At 43.9% G+C, this 8,942-nt stretch overlaps 1 pseudogene; it reads left to right on the top strand.

Moving 5' to 3' along the window:
• Positions 1–2,978: 2,978 nt before the first annotated feature.
• On the top strand, positions 2,979–8,417 carry LOC114694552 (annotated as a pseudogene).
• Positions 8,418–8,942: the final 525 nt, after the last annotated feature.

Here is an 8,942-nt window from a genome sequence, read left to right as displayed (position 1 = left end):
CTATATGGCAGATGGGAAGAGGCACACGGGGGCAGTTGGAACTGGACTGGAACATGCTGAAGTTGTGATGCCTCAAGAACATGGGTGGGAACCAACAGCATCTTTATAAACTATTTAAACACACACACACACACACACACACACACACACACACACACAACTATTTCTGCAGCAATTCAGGTCACCATGGCTCTGATTTCACTCAGTTGAGCCCTCTGCTTTCAGATAGAAACAGTTTGAATATAATTATAGTAAAGACAGTGAAAGGCATCAGAAAACAGCCTTGCAATGCTTACCAGTTTTTTCTCTCTTTGAACCTCTCAACTGTTCTTTGCCTCAGTTTCCCCACCTGTAAAATTCAAGGAGCTTGCATGATGACCTACCTCCATGTCCTCCTCCAACTCTAAAATTATAACTCCAACATCTTCCAGCTTGAACACTAGCCTATGTGCCTGTTAGTGAGAGCCTCCCCAGTTACTAGGGTGGGGAGGAAGCATAGGACCAGAGCAGAGAGGGGAGCTCATGTATGAGGAATTTTCTGGGAACTAGAAAGCAGGACATTTTGACCACTGAAATGGGGAGTTAGCTGGAGCATTAGTCGAATTTTTTGAGGACACTTGACTGGGATCAGAACCTTGATCAATTCACTAAATATCTCATGGACCAAAAGATATAAATTTGAGGGAGAATTCTTATGTGAAACCCACAAGGGTCCGTTTAAGGAGTCAAGGATTTATTAAGATACAAAATGGGGAAAAATACACTCACAGATACAGAACCAAGTAAACAGCTGTCATTGTCCTCTGTTCTGCCTGGCTAGCTTAGTCGGTACAGCATGGACTCTTAATCTCAGGATTGTGGGTTTGTGCCCCACATTGGGTGCCAAAATGTAGCCGGAAGTTTCCCTGTGTTCCGTAGATGCTCTGTCCCAAATAAACATACAGAGGCTTATAATAATTACAAAGTGTTTCATCTGTGGCTCAGGCTTATTGCTAACTAGCCGTTTTATCTTAAATTAACCCATTTTTATTAATCTATGTATTGTCACATGTCTCATGGCTTTACCTGTGTTCTATTACATCTTGCTCCCCCAGCGGCCTGTAGTATCCCCCTCACTCTGCCTTTCTTCTCCCTGTTTCTTTGCTTGGATTTCCCGCCTGGCTATAACCTGTCTTGCCATAGGCCAGAGCAGCTTCTTTATTAACTAGTGGTAGCAACACCTATTCACAGCATGCAGAAAGACCATCTCACAGCAGAGAATACAGATTATAGTATGATTTTAATTTCTGTTTAGGAGACTATATATATTTAGTATGCTGGGTTAAGAAGACTCTTGGCTAATTCTAAGGTAGCTTCAAGATGAGAAGTCCTGAACTAGGAATCTGAGATCTGATAGCATTCTCAATTGATAGTGTGTTTAGTGTCATGCTATCTTGGTTTTTAGCCTCATGTAGTCCTAGTAACAAGACAAAGAATCAAGCCTGGTGACTAGATACTCTCTAAGTTCCAGCTAAGCTTTAACATTTTATGTGTTAAAAAAATCAAACCTCTAAGATATGCGGTAGAAGGAAAGATGCTAGAGTCTTAAGTGATATCACCTTACTTCCTCTTTCTGTTTAAATCCCAGGTCCTTAGTTACGTGGCAAAGGTCATCTATGTAGTACATCAGTCCACTGGGAGTGGTCGTTGCTGAGCACAGAGCCTTTTTTCCTGAGTAATTTCCTCCATCCCAGAGGAATGAACATGGAGCAGCCTTGTGAAACCTAATGCTCCTGACCACAGATGGTTAAACTAATTAAGAACACTCAGACACTTTCTTCTTTAGATCCTGGTTTAGAATTGAAAACTTAAATGGTGCTTGTCTTGTCCCTCGGAGTGGATGTCATATTTAAGGATGAGACTCTGATCCTATCTTCAGCAAGGGACCCATAGACTTTTTCTTTACTAACTCAGAAGTTGAGTGTAGAGTTAACCATATACCCCACTTATGCAGAACAATGACCCAGGTCCCCCCTCCCTTTTTACATGTTTCCATGTTTTTAATTCTCTTATTCACTAATTGCTGGGATTTCTCACTGGCTCATGATGGTTTCCTGTTTACTGGCATTTTTTTTTTCAGAGCTCTCTATTCTGTTCCATTGATCATTTATTCTGCTTCTGTGTATTTTTAAATTAAAGATTTATTTTATTTTTAGTTGTAATTATAAGTATGGGTATGTACATATGAATGCCTACAGAGGCCAGAGGAGTTGGATCCCTTGGAACTGGTGTTACAGGAAGTTGTGAGACACCTCATGTGAGTGCTGGGAACTGAACTTGGGTCCTCTGCAAGAGCAGAAAGCATTCTTAACCACTGAGCCATCTCCTCAACCCTGTTTCTGTATCTTTATAAAAATATTTGAGCTGGGCAGTGGTTGTGCACACCTTTAATACTAGCACTCTGGAAGTAGTGCATATAGAGTGCTAATAGTAGCACTCTGGAAGTAGATCTGCAGGCAGATCTCTGAATTTCAGGACATCTGGGGCTACATGGGGAAACTCTGTTTCAAGAAACAAAATAAAACAAACACCATTTATATAATATATCACACACACACACACACACACACACACACACACACACACACACAGTACATCTTACTCTCATATAGTACAGATATTTCCTGTTTGTCTAAAAATTGATTTTGTTATTCATGTACATTCTTCTTCAATATAGATCTTATAATCAAGTTGTCAAATTCCTTCAAAGAATTCTGGATTTTTTTTTATTGGAAACATATTGAACTTATAGATTAATTCAATAAGAATTGATATTTTATACTAAGCTCTTTTATCTAACAATGTGCATATTTCTTATTGAAATACATTATTTGATGTCTTTTAATTATTATTTTTAAACAATTTCTCATTATGTAGGCATGCTGGCCTCCAACTCCTGAACCTTCTGCTTTAGTCTCCCCAGTGCTAGAGATATAGACATGAGCCAGCACACCAGGTTGGAGGAGGAGTGTCATTGGGAATGGGCTTTGAGGTTTCAAGAGCCTACACTAGGCCCAGTCTCTCTCTGCTGAGTGCAGATCAGGATGCAAAGTCCTCAACTTCTTCTCTAGCACCACGTCTTCCTGTCTGCTGCCACCATCCCTGACAGGATGATAATGGATTGACACTCTGAAACTTTAAGCAAGCCCTCAATTAAATTCTTTCCTTTATAAGAGTTGTCTTGGTCAAGGTGTCTCCTCACAGCAATAGAACAGTAGCCAAGACAGAAGTTGGTACTAGGAGTAGGGTACACACTCATGTAAGGTCAAAGGTGGATGTTAGATGTCTTCTCGAGTGCCCTTCACCTTATTTTTTTTAAGACAGAGTCTGTCACTGAGCTTAGAGATCACAGCTTTGGTTAAACTAGCTGACCAATGAGACCTGGGGATTTTCCTGTCTCTACTTTCCAAGGCTAGAATTGCATGTGTTCACTGCTGTGCTACTGAGGGTTTAATCTCACATCTTCATGCTTGTACAGTACATGCTTTCCCATCTCTCTAGCCCTCACTTTTTTGAATGCATAAAAATTCTATGCAGCTGGGTGGTGGTGGTGCATGCCTTTAATCCCAGCATGCGGGAGGCAGAGGCAGGCGGATCTCTGTGAGTTCAAGGCCAGCCTGGTCTACAGAGTGAGTTTCAGGAAAGGTGCCAAAGCTACACAGAGAAACCCTGTCTTGAAAAACAAAAACAAAAAACAACAACAAAAAATTCTATGCATTTTCATGTATATTTTTAAAGGTTAGTTTAGAGATCTTTACAATTTTGTTGCTATATTGGCTGGCATTTTAATTTCTATTGGTCCTTGCTGGTATGAACTGTTTCTCCCAAATCAGAAGGAATAGGGTAGTCAGTATTCCTTTGCCCTTCTGTCACTTCAGGGCAAAGGCATATGTTTATGACATAAGTGGGCAGTGTCTCAGGTGTGGTCTTAGCAAAAATGAAATAAAGCTGTCAGCCTATATGGGAGGGACCCTCAAATTACACATTTAATGGAAGTTTCTAACCAACCAAGCTCAATGTTTCACAAGGTCAACTGCCAATACATCACAAGAATTTAGAGCTCTTGAACTAGGATGACCTTAATAATCATCTAGTTCACCTTCTGGATGCTTTTATCTTTTCTCTGGCTTATTAGTTTTGTATCTGGCCAACAGTTGTTCCTCAGAGATATGACCACTTTGTGAGGGAGCCCAGCCATCATCAGTGAGCTCCTTTGCCTACCTACAGGAGCAGTAACACTTCCTTCATTGTATATTATTATTACGCCCCCACTATGTATACATCTGAATAATGGTTCTTTATTTTATACTGCAATGATTGCTCTTGTATCTGGTGCACTCATAGAGCTATGAGTGTCTTTGGGGAAGCAGCCATGACTTAATGCATTTATCTATCTATCATCTATCTATCTATCTATCTATCTATCTATCTATCTATCTATCTATCTATCTAAATTCTCACAGTCCAGCAGGTTATTGGTACCTAGTAGGCACCAAAAGACAATGAATAAAGATGTCTATATAGAATACTTTCTATGTACCTTTTCTGGTTCTCCTGGTGCCCTAGTCTCCTGGACCCCCAGCTGATTGTCACCTCAGCCCCCTATACCAAGCTGGCTTTGGAGATGTGTAAAAGTTAAAACCTTCCTTAAAAAAGAAAAGAAAAGGGGAAGTGCTGTGGGATAGTCTATATGTTAAATTGCTCTGATTGGTCAATAAATAAAACACTGATTGGCCAGTGGCCAGGCAGGAAGTATAGGCGGGACTAACAGAGAGGAGAATTGAGGGAACAGGAAGGCAGGGAGAGTCACTGCCAGCTGCCACCATGACAAGAAGCATGTGAAGACACTAGTAAGCCAGAAGCCACGTGGCAAGGTATAGATTTATGGAAATGGATTAATTTAAGCTGTAAGAACAGTTAGCAAGAAGCCTGCCACGGCCATACAGTTTGTAAGCAATATAAGTCTCTGTGTTTACTTGGTTGGGTCTGAGAAACTGTGGGACTGGCAGGTGACAAAGATTTGTCCTGACTGTGGGCAAGGCAGGAAAACTCTAGCTACAGCCCCCACTGTGCCTACCTTTCTGAGAGACTACTCATGAATATCACTCTGAGAAACTCTACTACCACTCCTCAGCTTAGGTCTACATGGCTTCATTTCCTAAGTCCCATTATTGCCTGTTCAGGATCTGGCTCTTCTCCATGGGGGTATTTCCATGTGATCTGGTTAAGCACTTGTGTACTTAGAGATTTTACCACTCCTGCCACTGTTGTAGGATGTATGACCTGACGTCCCCAAGTAACTGCCAAGGGGACAGACCAGTCAACCTGGAAATGGAGGGTAGTTAATTTTTCGAGTTGTCAGATTTTTACCAGTGGGAAAGCCTTCCTTCCCTCACCTTCTCTCTGACCGTTTCTTGGTGCAGATTCACCAATATGTCTTTTTGTTTGTTTGTTTTTTTGATTTTTTTCAAGACAGAGTTTCTCCGTGTAGTTTTGGTGCCTGTTCTGGAACTCACTCTGTAGACCAGGCTAGCCTCGAACTCACAGAGATCCACCTGGCTCTGCCTCTCGAGTGCTGGCCAATATGTCTTTTTAAGAACATCCTTTGTGGAGGGCTGCCTCCCTTGCTTGGGGTCTTTCAACAACTCTCATCTGAGGCTTCCAAAGGCAGAGTCTCCCTGGAAGTCCCCAAGAGGAGAAAAAGAGGTACCTGCAGCATGAAAAGCCCCTCCCCCCACCTGCTTGGCCATGATCTCCTTGATAATTCAGGCCACACCTTTCCTCAGGCTTAAGCTGGCCCAGATCACCATGGTTAGGTCCAGGCAGTGTTCCCCCTTTTCAGGGATGATTTTGAGAGTTGGAAGGACTCTCTATCTGCCAAAACTGATCCTCTAACCAGTGCTTCTGCAAGGTGCCCAAGGACCCTGTGAAGCCTCAGGCCAAGGGCGACTTCTGAGCAGTGGACGTGGGCCTGATCCCAGCAGAGGCACTGCACCTGCAGAACACTGCCCTGTGCCTACGATGGCAGACCCGGGGCACACACAGCTTTTGCCAAGGACCTGCGCCCCTATGTGCTCCATGGACAGCTTCATTAGCCACCCAGCCCCTCCCCGCCACCAACCATCCAGAGAGGGTTTCATCATCAAGTCCCTGCTGGGGGACCCTGGGAAAGGATCAACATGGCCCCAGCAGCCTACACTAGCTGGACAGAGCAGCTCAGCTCAGAAAGGCACCTGGTCTAAGGGGGAAGAAAGGGCGGGCATTTCACCCCCTAACTCCTCTGAGAATCCTCTGAGCCCCCTCTCCTGCTCGCTTCTGGGCCCACAAGAATAGAGGGGGGGATTTCCCAAGGGGAAGTTATCAGGCCTTCTCCTCTCTCTAGAACAAGGCACCTGGCCTGTTCACTTACTTCAGGGTTTTCCCAGATCCCATGTGAATGTCCATCAGGGGGTGCAGAGCTTCCTTGTGGGGACAGCTACCACCTCTTACCTGCCCATCTACACTCCCAATGTAGTAATGCCCTTGGCCACACTACCTCCTACTTCTTGTCCCCAGTGTCCATCTTCAATCAGTCCAGCCTGCTGGAGCATAGGTCCTGAATCCTAAGGGTCCCAGGACCTGCTCTGTGATCTAAATTCCTTCCTCTGGAGAGTACCACCCAACAAGAGCATCTATGAAGTGTGGGTCAGCCACCCTTGGGACCTGGCTGCTCCTGCCCTGGGCTGGCTGCTCTCCTGGTACAGCCTGTAATATTTCAGGGCAGGCAGGGACTGCTTTTTCCTTCCACCCTTGGACACCAACTTGATAGAGAGCCAGAGCGAGGAGCATGTCCACAGCAACACCTTAAAACACAGCTTTAAGTGGGTTACTCCAGAAAAGGTTTGCCTCGGCTAGATACGGCAGGGCTGGCCAACCATGTCTTGACTCTTCCCCACACAGGGACCAGGCCTGGAGAAGCAGGGCTCAGGCTAGTGCTTCCTCTCTTGATCCCATGTTCTCAGGACCTCCTGCCATCACCTCTCCATCCCTCTGTTACCATGGCTTCTTGATTCCAGGCTGGGGAAGAGAGAGCCCAAAGTGGGTCCAATCTGAAATCTTGTCCCATCAGCTGCCTGGGTAGGAGGTAGCACCTTTGGGGGGGAGAAGGGTTAGGAAATGAAAGACTGGACCCTGCATAATTTGGGGGTGATGGAAGTAGGGGAGAGATTCGCAGTAAAAGAATTTACAACATTGGAAAAAAAAAAAAGAAAAGAACATCATCCTTTGTGAACAAACAAGTACACTGAACAAGTGACCCAACATGTGTCTTCATGGCTCATGATGCAAATTAGCTCATGACCTCACACAGTGTCTAATACTCACCCAGTATAACATGTCATGTGCCCTCTGCTTCTTTTCTTCCACTCTCAGTGTCAGATCATACCTCTCAAATAGACTCTTAACGTTTAATTCTTACTTCATGTTTTTGTTTAACAGGAAACTTGAGCTAAGACAGAGAGCACAGGGGAAACCAGCAACAGCTGACCCTTCACACCAGAATTATCTTTTGAGGGTCCGACCTTAGCTCTCATTGAATGTTTACCTGCAAGGCAGTGCTATGCCTGCTCATGCAGGTACGTGTGGAGGCCAGAGGCTGATGTCTGGATGTTGTCTTTAGCTACTTCTCCACTTTATTTTTCGAGATCTAGTTTCTCACTGAACCTGGAGCTTACCACTTCAGCTAGATGGTTCCACCCACCCCTGTCCTCTTCCCCCAGGGTTACAGGCAAGCTCCACCACACCCAACTCTTATGTGTGTGCTAGATACCTGAATTCAGGTGCTTTTGCATGTGTACCAAGCATCTTATCCACTGAGGTATCGCCCAGCCTCTTTCCTCTTATGTGTCCTTTCTATGTGTCCATCTATTCTGTCTTGAATTCTCTTCTCTAAACTGGCTGTTTGGTAACATCCCTCTCAACTACACTGCTGAGAATTGAATGCCACATACAATAAAAGTATTGCTCCTAAAAGAGTCATAACCTGAAGTCGTCTTTTCCTTTGCTTTAGAAGGTAAGGGAATCTGGACATGGTACAGACTACTGCATCTACAATATTCTGTTCTACATTATCTTATTTGACCCTAACAACCACTGGGCCATGCAAAGGATTTTCTCATGTTACACATACAGCTAGTTCAATGATTTTCAGTGTCTTCCATATCTCATTAAGCTGATAAGTGGGTTGATTAGCATTTGAACCCATCTCCAAAATTCCTGTGTCCCCAAACCCGTAACACATTTAGCAGTTGTGATGGTTTGACTAGAAATGCCCCCCATAGACACATATGTTTGAATGCTTGGTCATTAGGGAGTGGTGCTACTTGACATGGATTAGGAAGTGTGGCTTTGTTGGAGTAGATGTGGTCTTAGAGGAAGTGTGTCATTGGGGGTGGATTTTGGCATTTCAAATGCTCAAGCCAGGCACAGTGTCTTTCACTTTTCCTTCTGCCTGCTGATCTGTATCTAGAACTTTCAGCTACTTCTCCAGCACCATGTCACCATGCTTCCTGCCATGATGATAATAGACTAAACCTATGAACTATAAGCCAGCCTCAAGTAAATGTTTTCCTTTATGAGAGTGTAGGCAGATTTTTCTGTCCTGCCTGCCAGCTCCCAAATAACCACACAGAGACTTCTTATTAATTATGAAATCTTGGCTGACAGCTTAGGCTTGTTTCTAACTAGCTCTTATAACAAATTAACCCATATCTTTTAATCTATGTTCTTTGACGTGGCTTGATTGCCTTTACTTTGTAATGCCCAAGCTGCTTGCTTTGCATCCTGATGTCTCCCTGTGACTCTGCTCTTCTTCTTCTTCCTAGCATCCTTTGTGCCTAGAATCCTGCCTAACTTTTGGTCATTCA

This window comes from Peromyscus leucopus, chromosome 5 (genome assembly GCF_004664715.2).
Source record: "Peromyscus leucopus breed LL Stock chromosome 5, UCI_PerLeu_2.1, whole genome shotgun sequence".
NCBI lineage: Eukaryota > Metazoa > Chordata > Mammalia > Rodentia > Cricetidae > Peromyscus > Peromyscus leucopus.
This window is presented reverse-complemented; position numbering and strand designations above follow the sequence as displayed.